General features: G+C 38.1%; 1 long non-coding RNA gene across 11 annotated transcripts in view; it reads right to left on the bottom strand.

Annotated features, from left to right (window-relative positions):
- Positions 1 to 15,391, bottom strand: part of Gm29478 — a 202,414-nt gene that overhangs the window by 41,953 nt on the left and 145,070 nt on the right. For 8 of the 11 annotated variants that reach the window (XR_871002.1, XR_871000.1, XR_003948205.1 and 5 more), the window contains one exon: positions 6,401 to 6,493. This is a non-coding gene — a long non-coding RNA (predicted gene 29478). Of the gene's footprint in view, positions 1 to 527; positions 1,354 to 6,400; positions 6,494 to 15,391 lie in introns of those variants that run through there. The other 3 variants (XR_003948206.1, XR_870999.3, XR_001779257.2) reach the window with 1 other exon arrangement.

Here is a 15,391-nt window from a genome sequence, read left to right as displayed (position 1 = left end):
ATTATATATATATATATATATATATATATATATATATATACACATATATATGTATGTATATATATGTATATATGTGTGTGTGTGTTTGTATATGTGTGTGTTTGTGTTTGTGTATATGTGTGTTGTGTATATGTGTGTATTTGTTTGTGTATATGCGTGTTTGTGGATGTATGTGTGTGTGTTTGTGTTTGTGAAAGTGTGTGTCTGTGTATATGTGTGTTTGTGTGTGTTTGCGTATGTGTATATGTGTTTGTGTGTATGTGCTTGTGTATGTAAGTGTATGCATGCACACTATCATATCTAAACTCTCATAATGTCTAGAAACAGTTATTCTTGTCATCTCATATAACATCCAGCTCATATTACCAGTACTTTTTTCCTTTCTTGTAACACTATAAACACTTATTAGACTCTAAATAAATGTAATTCAACACATATAATATGTTCTTTCAAAGTTTTTGTTGCAATTTTTAAACTGTTTTGAAATTAAAATATTAAAATATAATTTCATTACATTCTCCTTTCTCTTTCCTCTTTCTAGCTCTACCCATGTACTTTCCCACACCTTGCTCTTCTTCAAATTCATGGATTCATATATAGTGTATGTGTGTATGAAATATAAATATGTGTGCATGTATGAATGTATACATGTGTTTATGGATGCTTATGTGGATATGTGTATATGAGATATATATGTGTGCATTTGTGTATGATATTTGTGTGTGTATAAGATATATATGTGTGTATGATATGTATAATATGTATATGTTTTTAAACATTATAATCTATTCTAAATATATACTGTTACTTGTGTGTTACATGATTTCAGAGCTAACCAATAGGCAGGCTCTTCCCCAGAGAAGACTATCTGGCTCTCAGCATTCCTTAGTTGACTGTCATTCTTTGTCTATGGTTAGCCCCCTGTGAGATTTCCTCCCTCTTTTTAGCATGTTTATTGGTGTTATCCTTGTTCAGGGTCTTGTTTAGGCAGCAATATTGTTAAGGATTCATGGGTAAAACTTCTCTTCATGGGAGATTCATCATGGGAGATGCAATCACACAGCAAGCGTCCTGTTCTTATGGTTTTTATACACTTTCTGGCCTCTCTTTCATGTCGTTTCCAGGATTATTATGCCATTATGACCATGGTGGTTCATAAGCGACATAGCTGGGTATGGGTTTGGGTTGTTTTTCTCCCTTAGAAGCTTGTGTGATGCCATCTGGTGCCATGAAAGTTGGTCCTCCTGGAGAACTAAGTGATCCAAAAAGTTCCACCAGAATGCTCAGGTCAGATCCAGCTTGTGTCCTGTCTCTGATGTGCATGGAATCTTCAACAAAACAAACTTTCGACTTCTGGGAGACAAAACAAACATACAACCAAAAACCACCAATAGGCTATAATTTTTGGGAACATCTTGGGTTCCATTAACAAATAACTTGAAAGGGGTTTCTCATAGCTGCTATTTGGGGTTGTGTTGCATAGTTTACAGCTCTTGGAAGGAGCTCAATTGTGTGTACCACACATGCATTATATATACTTTTAGCTAAACAGATAGTGATTTGATGACCTATGGCTTTTTCAAACATCTTTACTGTTACTGTACCCTCCTCTCTCCCTCTATGAGGTGACTTCCCTCCCCGTCCAACTGCCCACCCACTTTGTTTTGTTTTCCCATTTCCTACTTCAAATTACTTTTACCCTGCTATTCCTCTCCTTACTGCTTCCGCTCCACTCACCGATCCACCTACAACACAATTCCTGAACTTAAAGTTCAGGTGCACATAGAGTGAAATGTAAACATTAATCTGACAAAATAGGATTTATGTCTATACAGTTGAATTACAGAAAAAACTGTATACTTAGAAGATTATTATGTGGGCTTGTAGAGATTTATTTAAGTTATAACCATAAAGTCTTACCAATATTTCTGTCTAAACATGACCTGTATAAGAACAATACATTCGTAAACATAAACATGCTAACAGGGATGGGTGAAGTTCACAAGGCCTCAAACCTTCACAAAGAACTATGGGCAACTAAGGAATGTTGAGAGCTAGAGAAATAGTCTTTCCCAGGGAAAAAACGTAACAACTGGTTATCCAATACCAAAAGGTCAGCACTGCATATATATATATACAAGTAACATTATATAAACTAAGTCTGTTTTCGTGTACACACACACACATAAAGATAAAGAGACAATATATTTTGAATGACAACAGGAGGGGCACATGAGGGGAGGTTGGAGGGAGGAAAGAAAAGGAGGAGCTTACATAATTATATTATACTGTCAAAAATGTATTTTAAAGAAGTATTATGTGGGGCCAGCAAGACAGGCAGCTCAATGAGTAAAGTTGTTTTCCCCCTAAATCTGAGGAATCTGAATTTGATTCCAGGACCCCACAAGGTGGCAGGAGAGAACCAAGTGCAAAGAGGTTGTCTGATGACCTCCACATGTGTGCTGTAACAGGGCATTTGCCTGCACACACACACACACACACACACACACACACACACACACACATGCACGCACATGCACACACGTTCACACACATGCATTCAAAGAGATACAATATCATAAATAAATGATTGTGATAATGGCATTATATGATCCCTTCTATCCTGAAGAAAATAAACCAAATAAATATTTCCGGAATTTTGAAAATTAAATCAGTATGTGATTTGTGAATACTCATTACACTGAGGCAATCATTAAATAAAGTGCCATTTGCCTACTTTTCCTTGTTTCTTCTTTAAACATTGTTTGTTTGTTTGTTTGTTTGTTTGTTTGTTTATGGGAAGTACATATGCTTAACCCAGCAATCATATGGAGGTCAGAGGACTTGTGGAAATAGATTCTCCCCTCCTTCCACATGAGCCCAGGGTACAAACTCAGGCCTCAGGATGGATGTCAGTCCTGACCCACTAGCGAACTTGCTAGCAATGCAATCAGTACCTGATTCATTAGGACACAATGGCTTCACGTTTTTGCCTTCTTAAGTTAATGGGGTAAAACTAAAGTCTCCACTTTACCTTTTTAAAGCCCTATTAATTATACCTACATTCCAGACTACAATGAATCTTTTACCTGGCAAGAGAGAAATAGAACATGAGATTTCCCCAATACCAAAATTGCTATTTTCAATCTTTTAGGAGGAAAAACCATTTTAGTTCCTTTTCTTTTTCTTTTTTTTTTAATAGATATTTTCCTTATTTACATTTCAAGTGGTATCCCCTTTCCAAAGAGGCCATCCTCTGCTAAAGACAGCATTTAGTCCATCTTCTTTTCTCCCTTCATAACCTGTGCTATTTTGGTGAATTACAAACCTTGTCAAAATTATGACATTTCACCTTTCTACTTCCAATCCCTAATTCAATACCATTTTTAAAAAACTAGCTGCTTAGTACAAATATGTCAATTCATAGTGCAATAAAGATCAAATTAAACAAAAGAAATACTTTTTCATCGCATGGATGAGAAATGTTTAAACAGACAAGGCTATCGGTACCCTGCATACAAGCTGCCCTTGATGAAGTCTACAGCACTCAGAACCAACATAGCACTTCTGCCAAAATTTTAAAGTTCACAGGAAGTTGCTCAAAGCACATACTGTTAGTAATACATTTCTTTCACTGCACAGACCTCTCATTTCTTGTGTTTTTTTTTAATCTCATATTTACTTGGAATCAGAATAGCCATACAAAGATGAAAAGGTAAAACCTGGAACTTTCCTGTTTATATCTTTAAATAATGTTCTTCTCTAAGTAGCTACTAGACATGATTTACTTCACGCCACTTCTAATCAACCAGACAGACGGGCAGTATGTATATGAAATAAATGCCCCTTTTTGAGCTAACAAAAATAGCTCATGTACACTTTGTTTATGCCTGGGAAGAAACTGAGCATGTCCTCTGCAGCTTTACTGCAGGTCATTTGAAGGGCATCCCCTGGATTCCTCTGATCCATGCAGACTTCCCAAGGGCCTGAGAACAAGGCCTGTTTGATCCAGCACCTGCTGTGCACCCATCACTTGGATACTTTCTCTGCAAATTTTTGCCAGACTGTGAATAGTGAAATATGTAAGGGGCGGGACTCGTCGGAGCACAATAGGAAATTTGGCAGGAAATCAGCAATAGTATCGATAATGCTGATGGATCACCTCGATATTATTTCCCAATATGGCTGCAATTGCAACTGGCTAGCAATTGGCTTCTGGGCCGACGTTTTAGACCATGTAATGTCTTTGTTTTGGTTTGGTTTTGTTTTTTTCATGTGATTCAGATATCAAGAAATAACCACATTTCCTAATCTCTTACTGCTGGATAGAGAACTTTGTAAGCTAAAAGTTATCCACTGTACCTCGCGGATAGTATCAGAATAGAAAACATTTATGAAACAGCATTGTACTACAGGGGGGCAAATGTATGTATTTCTGCATGTAGCTAAAAGAGAAATTTGGAGGCGGTTAATAAGACTGGTTAAATTTCAGAAGATAGAGGGAAGCAGCAATGCTGAATTACTTTGAGGAAATCTATCCTAAGATACAGGTTACATCACTCAGATACCAGAAAGCCAAATCTGCCCTGACTGAAACATTAGAAGCAGCCAATGAAATAGAGGACTAGAAAAAGAAAGCCACAGGGTTCTAAATCCATTCTCTACTTTCCAGTCTCAGCTGCACACACTCGACGAGGTCTGCCAGTATTATTTTTTGAGCCATAAGAAAATACCCAGGCATAGTCAAAAATAACTAGTCCTCTAATGCACAAACATCAGTGCAAGGAGGATATTTGTCATATTGCAGATTTACATAACAACTTATTCAGGAGAAAGCATTTGATCTGGACCTGGAAAAATCAAGCCGAAATTCAGGAGACCAGTATAAGCAGTTTCTTATTTTATGAAGCATATTTATGATAAAGCCTCATCTGGATTTTCTGGGCATTTCTCACCAGTTAAGTGGAATGCCTTCACATAGTAGGCATTGCTATGCTTTAAATGTGTTCTCCAAAGTGCATCTGTTGAAAACATAGTGCTCCGTGCAAATTTTTGAGAAATTGTACCTTTAACGATAATGAGTTTATGAGCACTGAAGGAATTAATGTCTATGTCAAGGAGTGGTGTAGTTATCATAACAGGTTTGGGGTTTTAATAAAAGTAATCTTTATTTAACCTAACTTCCTCTCTTCTCTCACTTTTGCTCTTCCATCTTTCCCTTGGACACATGCACAGTGAGTATGCCCTTGGGCATTCTCTTGCCTTTTGCCTCTAGCATGGAATGACATGGCATGAAGATCCGTACCAGATGTGGGCTCCTCAATTTTAAACATTTCAGAAGCTAGAATTTTAAGAAATGCATCTCTGCTTCTCTATCATGTTACCTACTCTGGGCACTTCTGTCTAAGCAGTACAGAACAGGTTAAGATAGTATTGAATATTCATTTCTTACTGAGATGAGTTTTACATTGAAAAGATGTACTGTTTTCTCAATGTCATGGCCAAGCACTCCCGATCATGCAGTCTTATTCTAACCCTCTTGATTACACGCAAAGGCACGCTTTGGCTGAGAGGAAAGCCTTGCTACCATTTCTGTATCAGCCATAAATAAAGCTCTGCTGTGTGCCTTCCTTTTACCACATATCTCCTTCCATCGATGTCTTAGCTGGTTGATGTTTTCAGCATCCTGGAAAGCCATTTAATTTCTCTTCCCAATATCCTCTTCATCTGTGATTATTTCTCACTCTGAACAAATGACTGAATAATCCCTATTACTAATCACTTCTTATATTAAATTCTTTAAAATAAGGTGTAGTTCTACTCTTTATTTCGTGCACATTAGAATAACTAAGCAATAATGTGAGGAGATGGCTTAAGTCACCACAATTGTTGGTTTCTATTACTTACAATGAAAAGCAAGTGTATAAAGATATAAAATCAGAGAATCTAACATATAATATTTCCATTAATCAAAGCCAATACGGCACAAATACCAAAACTTATTCTTCTATTTTAAACACATTTATTAACATGAAAAGGGTCTCTTCTTGGAAAGTATAAGTTAGCACCTACATATCTCAAATGGCTTTAGGATTCAAATAAAACAGAAAATATTGTCTCTGGATCTTCTCTGGGAATTACATTTTCTGGGAAATTTTAAGAATGTATATCTCTTGGAAACAAAACATACAAACACACACACACACACACACATTTACATTAGATAGACAAATCTATAGCCAGCTATCTCTAAACCAATTCAACAAAAACTAACAACCACTTATTTAATCAAATCTTACCCTATTACTGACATTTAATTAAACAGATTATCTTACCACCAACCTCTGCTATTAGTTTGCAATGTAATTATGGCATAAAAGGTTTACATGAATATACTTACCAAAGGTAGTCATCAATGGTGATGTCTTTGTATGCATGTTTATCTGTATATATTCCAACATAACTTCTTTTAAAGCTTTCAATCCTCATTAAGCTGTAATTAAATGAAAAAAAAATACCATCATTATTCCAAATACCATTTTTAAATTTATTATATGCCTTGGTGGTTTGCCTGCGTGGATGCCTGTTTGCCTCATGCACATATGGTGCCTGGTGTCTGATCCCCCAGAACTGGATTATACACAGGTGTACTGAGAATCAAACTCATATTCCCTGGAGGAGCAACCAGTATTCTTAACTTCCGAGCCATCTCTCCAGCTCACTACAAGCATCATTGTTATCCCTGCATTTGGCTTTTCACAAAACATGGGCTACCATGTGTGTGGTTCATTCCTTGGTACAACTATACTGTCCTTCAACTTCATAACTATCAAGACACTTGAAAGAAAAAAGGAGCCATTGATTGTGGTCACAAGTGAGCTGGCAATTATTTGAGACACAGACATGGTTTTCACATAGATGTATCTCAATGCCAATATTGCAATGACTGGACCTTATGATATTTAAGTCTATTCATTTTTAAGGCAACAGTATATTTCAAGTCCTTCTTTACACGTATCTTTTTGGTTTTGAATAGCCTGGTACTCCTTCTCTAGGATGATGAGTTGACCCAACATCACACTATTAGTGACAAATTTACATTAGTTTACAAGTTCAGAATTATAAAAATGTTACTTTGAAGTTCCTCTTAAAATGTCTTCAGTACTCTGTGTAGGGAGCCTATTTAGAGGCCAAAATCTGCAGTCCTGTAAAATTTGTATTGTTCTAAACAGTGTTTGGGTTCCTTGAGCTTACCTTTAATATATAATTGAAATTTATTTACTTTATAATCTATGGACTCACAAAGATAGCTGAATTTCTATTTTAAAATAATTAAAGTCTTTTTTTTCCATTAAACTGTTTTCATTGGGTATACCTCTACTAGACGCTGCAAACTCTAACCTATCGTAAAAACTTCATTTCCTTTATAATTTTCTGTGTTGCACAGTGTAATTCTGTAGCCATTTATTAATATCAGTAACACTTTTGGAGAGAGTGGGTCTAATTGTGTAACTATCCTGAAAACACAGGATGAACTTAATTTGTATCATTATGACACTGATTTGAACTTCTCTGAAGCCCTCTCCTGTGAGGAATGCAGTCTTGGACATCGTTTTTCTCAATCAACTTCCTGCTGACATGTGATAAGGCCTCTTGCTTTTTAATCCTTCTTCTTCTCCACCAACCCATCTTTAAATACATTTTCAAATAGTTACTAATTCCCCTCTCTCAAGAAAAGGCTCCACAAGGCTTTTAATTATTTCTGAATTATATAATAAAAATGTATTCATTACAAGATAAAAATCACCCACATATAGAAAAATAAGTATAGCTTTTCATTTCTCCATGAATACATTCTTAGCTTATTTCTGTATGGTTAATAGATTTTTTGCTTAAAATTTATTTAGTATATACTTGATATGAACACATGTTTGGTGAGTTTAATATCAAAGAAATAATTTTCTGGAATCTGAGGACCAAATATTTTTCCTATATCCACACATTCTTTACTTTTATGTAAAAAAAAAAAAAATGCCTCCAAATAGAGAAATAGTATTCATAATCTGTTATAGGTTTAGTGTTTTGAAATTAAATTTTATGATAATTTTATAGATATTAAGCATCTGTATTTTGACATCAAAAAGTTTTTTTCAATAAAGGAGTTTTCCCACATACCACCTATAGCAGGTATTTTAAGATATATAAAGAGAGGGTGAGGTGTGTGTGTGTGTGTGTGTGTGTGTGTGAGAGAGAGAGAGAGAGAAAGAGAGAGAGAGAGAGAGAAAGGGAGAGAGAGAGAGAGAGAAGTAATAGCAGTAGTAGTAGTAGCGTTGACTGTTAGGTCTCTGTATTCTGTTTTCCTTCCTTCACTTATGGTTATCTTCTTTGACTTCCTAAATAATAAAATAAATCTCTGCAAATAAGCAACCACCCCCTTATGTCCATGCAATGGTTCACATCCATTAGGCATTCATATAAACCAAACTTTAGCCATCACTGATCATCTCAAATGCATGGCAGAAGGAAAAGAAATAGGGATTCTTCCCTGGAATAGAGGTATACCAAGGCAAAGCCATTCTTGTGAGGGAGGGGTGTGTTTATATTATAAAATGTATGTGAATATGTGTACTGGGGGGGGGTCTATTCTCATGCTGGTGGAGGTCAGTGGAGGGTGTCAGGAATCACTCTCCACTTTCCTTGGGAACAAGTTTTCTCTCTGAACCTAAGCTACCCTAGTGGCCACAAAGAGACAGCAATCCTGTGTTTGTCCCCCACAGTACTGCAGTAAAGAGAGCAAATCTTGCCTTTTTAGGTGGATTCAACAGATGTAAACTAGTGTCCTCATGCTTCTACAGTGAGCTTCTAAAGGTGGAGATATCTTTCTAGCCCCAGAAGCAAGTTTTAGTGCTGGGCTGTTATACAATAAGGGAGCTAAGAAATGGGAAAATGTATGCAATACTTTTTAACATCTAAATAAGCCAAAGTCCAAAGAGGTGGATTTTTCTAGTATAGAAACTGGTAGAAAGGGACTGGCTGCTTGTAAAGAGGTCCATCTCAAGTCTGAGCAATGACCATTTGTAGAGCTTTGTAAGAGTCTTTGTAGATTCTGAGTTCACTATATTTTTGCCTTCCTTCAGTTTATTATATTTATATTATATACTCCCTAGGATAGGGAATAAAATATCCATGGAAGGAGTTTCAGAGACAAAGTTTGGAGCTAAGTGGAAAGGATGGACCATACAGAGACTGCCCAACCTGGGGGTTCATCCCATAATCAGCCACCAAACGCAGACACTATTGCATACTCCAGCAAGATTTTGCTGAAAGGACCCTGATATACCTGTCTTCTGTGAGTTTTTTACCAGTGCCTGGCAAATACAGAAGTAGATCCTCACAGTCATCTATAGGATGGAACACAGGGCCCCCAATGGAAGAGCTAGAGAAAGTACCCAAGAAGCTGAAGGGGTCTGTAACAAAATATGAACTAATCAGTACCCCCAGAGCTCATGTCTCTAGCTGCATATGTAGCAGAAGATGGCCTATTAGGCCATCATTGGGAAAAGAAGCCCCTTGGTCTTGCAAACGTTATATGCCCCAGTACAAGGAGTGAGTGGGTAGGGGAGTAGGGCTAGGGGGGTGGAGGGTATAGCGGACTTTTGGGATAGCATTTGAAATGTAAATGAAGAAAATATCTAATAAAAAATTAAAAAAAAAGAAAGTAGGGTAAGTAAGCAATGATGAGCAAGCCAGTAAACAGCACTCTTCATGACCTCTGAATGAGGTCCTGCCTACAGACAGGCTCTTGCCCCATCTGTCCTGAATCCCTTCAATGGTAAACAGTAATATGAAAGTCTAAACCAAATAAACACTTTCCTCCCCTCCCCAGAAAAAAAAGAATTCTCATAAGTTAGGTAATTGAAATAGTAATGCATTAGCATAATGGAGTATTATTCAAGCCCTTTTTGAAAAAAAACTCAAAAATAAATTAAAACAATCATTTTAAAATACAATAATATTGTCTTACTTGAGAGATGATCTTCTGTGTTTTGGGGGACCCTAGAAGCAAGGATTCCCTTAACCAAGTTTAGGACATGAGATTATCTGTCCAGTTGGTTTGAAACATGGTTCAGTTACACTGTGCTTTTGTTCTGGAATCCTACTGGAATCTCTGCTTACTGGGGACTCTGTTCTGCCATAGCTCCCTGATACCTTTCTGAGTTGTTAGGCTGCAACCACTACCTCCTAATGGCAAAGAAGTTGGCTAGAACTAAAATCCCTTGATCCTTTCCAAGACTCTTGACCTAAAAACTTCTAATATTTTGGTATTTAATTTATCAAATGGATATCTTCAGCTGAAATATTCCAGTCTTTCTACAACTGTGAGTTGAAATAAAGTTTTATATTTTAGGTTACTCTTGGAGACACTCTGTTTTTCAGGTACTGACTACATTTGATTTTATGATTTCATGATCTTTATTATTTACTATAGAAAAATGTTTGTAATTTTAAATTTTTCTGGTATGAAGAAATACACGATTTACGAAGAAATTATGAGAGCTGTATCTACCACGGCAGAAAAGGTCAGCTTGTATCACCCCTGAGAACCCACAGAAATTTCTAGTTGGCAGGCAAACTCTCAGTGGAAACAATAGGATAAACAAGGGAAAACGCAGTACACTTATATAATGCAATACTACTCAGCTATTAAAAACAACAAGTTCATGAAATTCACAGGCAAATGGATGGAACTAGAAAATATCATACTGAGTGAGGTAACCCATACACAAAAGAACACGTGTAGTACTCACTGATACGTGAATATTAGCCCAAAATCTCAGAATACTCTCTATACAAGCCACAACCATATGGAATTTAAGAAGAAGGAGGACCAAGATGTAGACACTTCAATCCTACATAGAACTGGGAACAAAACAATCACAGGAGGTAGAGGGAGGGAGCGACCTGGGAGAGAGAGAGGAGGGGGAGGGACAGAATTAGGTATTGGAAGGGACAGAAGTACAAAGAATCAAGAAATTGAATAGAAACCTGTAGCACTGGGGGACGAGCAACTGGGACAGCCACTAGAAAGTTCCAGACTCCAGAGAAGCAAGAGGATCCCAGGGCCCAACAGGGATGACTTTAGCCAAAATATCCAACAAAGGGGAGATACAACCTGGAGAGACCACCTCTAGTGGAAGGCACAGCCTGCAGTTGAGGGTCGGGGCAACCCACACATCTCAAAATTTTTAACCCAGAAATGTTCTTGTCCAAAGAGGCAAATTATGGAACAGAGACTGAAGAAAAGGCCAACCAGAGACCACAACACCTAGGGATCCATTCCATCTGGAGACACCAAACCCCACACTATTACTGGCACCAAGAAGCACTTGCTGATAGAAACCTGGTATGGCTGTTTCCTGAGAGGTTCTACCAGCACCTGACCAATACAGATGCAGATACAGCCAACCAACATACTGAGCCCGAGGACACTAATGGGGGAGTTAGGGGAAGGACTAAAGAAGCTGAAGGGGATTGCAACACCATAGGAAGAACAATATCAGTTAACTGGACCACCCAGAGTTCCCAGGGACTAAATCACCACCTAAAGAGTACACATGGAGGGAGCCACAGTTCCAGATACATATGTAGCAGAGGATGGCCTTCTCTGACAACAATGGGAGGGGGAGGTCCTTGGTCCCATGGAGACTTGATGCCCCAGCATAGGGGGAAGCTAGAGAAGTGAGGTATGAGTGGGTGAATAGGTGGAGGAGCATCCTCATAGAGGCAAAGGGGATGGGGGGGGATGGGATGTGGGTTTGTGGAGGGGTAACCAGGAAGGGTGACATCATTTGAAATGTAAACAAATATAATGAGTAATAAAAACATATTTTGTTTTGTTAATTTCTGTTTCTCTGTGAAATATAGAATTTAACTCTCACTTGAAGATCTGAAGAAAGATTTTCTGTGAACTGTGAACATTTATGAGGCTAAATGATAAATTAAAAGACTCAAGGCCAGATCTGGGGATTCAGGTCAGTGCTTAAGAGGAATATTTTTCTTCTGGAGATCCACATCCTGTTCCAAGTACCCACATTATATGGAATCTAACCTTTGTGGCCTCTTTAGGTGACACTTGGGGTGCAATTTTCATTCTCAGCTATAATACTATATTATTATAATTTAAAAGTATACCTAAATCTCTACAATTTTTTACCCTTTGATGGTGTTTAAAGTTTATAAAGCTTCCTGAACATGTAACTCAAAGTTTAGGATTATGAAAGTACAATTTATTAACATTCTGGTGCAAAAGACTAGTAATTCACTAGACCCTTTGTAGATTTAAATCAAGAAATATATATTATTACTAAAAAGTATAAGTAAACCATTATTTGTAACTTTAATCAGATTTCTGCTCTATATCTAAATTAGCTGATATTTTAAAGTATCAGTTACACAATTGTTTTAAAGTCTTTTTTAAAACAAAAAGAACATTGATAAAGTAAATCTGGAAAAATCAGCGTGATTGTTCAAACACAATGGGTCTCTTACATGATTCTTTCTGATTTATAGGTTTTAAATTTTTCATAGCAAAAATAATTTTCATTAATTGCTGATTCAAATACGATGTGTTTCTTAGCTTTCCTTTTTTTTTTTCATTCATTTCTTTTCTTTACTCAGCTCAGGATTGAGATTGTCTTATTTTGTCTTCTGTGTATCATATTTATTTTTCCTTTTATTAAAAATAATTCCTCTCTCATACAATATGCCTTGACCAAAATTTCTCCACCCTCCACTCCTCCAAGATCCGCTAGCTAAACATGTCACCTCTTCCCCATATCCTCCAGACCTCCAAGAGACAACAACCAAACACGACCAAACAAAATACAAGGCAAAAGCGATCTTAACAAGGCTGGACAAGGCAACCCAATAGGAGGAAAAGAGGCTCAAGAGCAGGGAAAAGAGTCAGAGACACACCCGCTTCCACTGTTACAAGTCCCACGGCCTAGTCGGCCATCACTGCAAAGAGAGGCCCATTGGACTTGCAAACTTTATATGCCCCAGTACAGGGGAACGCCAGGGCCAAAAAGGGGGAGTGGGTGGGTAGGGGATTGGGGGGGTGGGTATGGGGGAACCTTTGGGATAGCATTGAAAATGTAAACGAGGAAAATACCTAATTAAAAGAAAAAAAAGACACTAAGCGAACAACCACAACATATATAGAGAAAACCTGGTACAGCCCCATGCAAGCCCTGAGTTTGAAGCTTCAGTCTCTGTGAGCTCATGTAATCTCTGCTTAGTTAATTCAGTGGACCACGTTCTCCTGTTGTCCTCCATCCCCTCTGACTCCTATTATCTTTCTTCTCCCTCTTCTATGGGGTTCCCATCCAAAGTGAGGAACCCAATGGGAGATCTCCAATTTAGACGCTCCATCTATAGTCTATCTATGGGTCGCTACACAGGCTCCCATCTGCTGCTAGAGGAAGCCTCTCTGATGATTACTATACAATGTACCTATTTATGAGTATAACAGAATATCATTAGGATATTTGGGGGGTGGGGCAATCACGTTTGGTTCTATTCTAGGCCTCTTGATTATCCACTCTCCAATTACTGGCCATCCAGACAGCGTTAGACATAGATTCCTTCTTCTGGCATGGACCCCAAACTAAACCAAACAATTTTGTTGGTCCATTCCATAAGTTCTGAGCCACCATTGTCCCAGCACATTTTGCAAGCAAGACAGATTGTAGATTGAGGGTTCTGTGGCTTGTTTGATGTCCAGGTTTCTATTTCAGTACCCTGCAGAGAGTACCTTCTCATGCCAAAGAGAATACAGTGTGGGGCAAAGGCTCCATGCAGGCACCAGCTCTATCTCTTTATGTTCAATGAGCTGTGTGGATGTTGTCCTCAGCAACAGAGCCCAACTGCCAGTTTTCAGCGAATGATCTTCTATCATAGCAGCAGCCACAGTTGTTTGGGAATCTTCACAGGACCCCACTCCCACCCCCTTCAGTCAACAACTCAAAGAAATATAACCCAGTCCCACAACTGGAAACCTTGCCTGGTGACAAAAGAATTTTCTACAGTGTTGGCTTCGTGGTTGTGAAATGGCAAAGTTTCTTTTTTCTTGAAATAGGCTCTAGTAAATCTGAAACGATAGGATTAATGGCTATAGCAATGTTGACGGAAAGTTGTTACTTTTAGGGTTGCTGATATGGGGGTGATGTTTTGTTTATATATTTGCCTTTGTGGGTAAATTGGTGTTTCCTTTATGATTTTCATCGTGTTTCTTTGTTTTTGTTTTTGACATCGACTATATGTCACAGAGGGTTTTTTTTTTTTCCTTCTTGTAATTGAGTATTAATGTTCACTTGTTATTCTAAATTGGAAATTTTTATGTGATGAGGTTTGGTCTGTTGCTATGTATAGTGATGCTAAATACTGGCCCTGGATGCCCCAGGGGTGAGAAGATCATTATGTACTCCAAGTGATGTTCTGTAATCTTGCTCCCCAAGTTATCCCTGATTGGTCAAACAGATGCTTACATCCAGTAGCATGGCAGAAGAAAGGTATATGGGGCTTGAGGTCTGAGGCAGGGACCACGAGGAGGGGAGGGGAGAGGGGAGGGGAGGGGAGGGGAGGGGAGGGGAGGGGAGGGGAGGGGAGGGGAGGGGAGGGGAGGGGAGGGGAGAGGAGAGGAGAGGAGAGGAGAGGAGAGGAGAGGAGAGGAGAGGAGAGGAGAGGAGAGGAGAGGAGAGGAGAGGAGAGGAGAGGAGAGGAGAAAGAAGGAAAAGAGAAAGGAAGGTGCTATGGGATAAGGGATCCTAAAAACATGTCAGTAAGGGCTGACACAGTAAGAGAAGCCCAAGTAGAATGTAGCAAGTCACATCTCAGGATTATTGACAAGGATATGAACAAAATAGCTTAGAGGGTTGATATCTGCCCATCTCTAGTGCTATTAAGTCTTATTATAAATATAAAACTTTTGTGTCTTTTATCTGGGAACTAAATGATCTAAGGCAGGGTAGAAATCCCCCAATTAATAATAATATTTAATACAACATATATACTTTTTTTCTAGTTTTGTTCTCAGATCCTTCTATAATACTATCACATGATTTCCTTTGATTTGGTTTCCTGCTCTTACTCCAGAATTCTTGAGATATTATGCTTATTTGAGGTTTTTTTTTTTTTAGATGTTTCTTAGTAATTTAGTACAGCACTCTCTTACCTTGTCTTCCATCCCTGTCCCACCCCCCCCCCCCAATTGGGCAAGTCTACTGGTGATGCTTTCCACTGTTTTGAGTCACTGAATATTCATCTTCAACATTCCTCTAGGATCAAGTTCCCTACTTAATTTGTCTTCCATCTTGTTACCTTTTATCCCATA

The sequence above is a fragment of the Mus musculus genome, chromosome 9 (assembly GCF_000001635.26).
Source record: "Mus musculus strain C57BL/6J chromosome 9, GRCm38.p6 C57BL/6J".
In the NCBI taxonomy this organism is placed as follows: domain Eukaryota; kingdom Metazoa; phylum Chordata; class Mammalia; order Rodentia; family Muridae; genus Mus; species Mus musculus.
The sequence above is the reverse complement of the archived record's forward strand: the minus strand, read 5'-3'. Positions and strand labels throughout refer to the sequence as shown.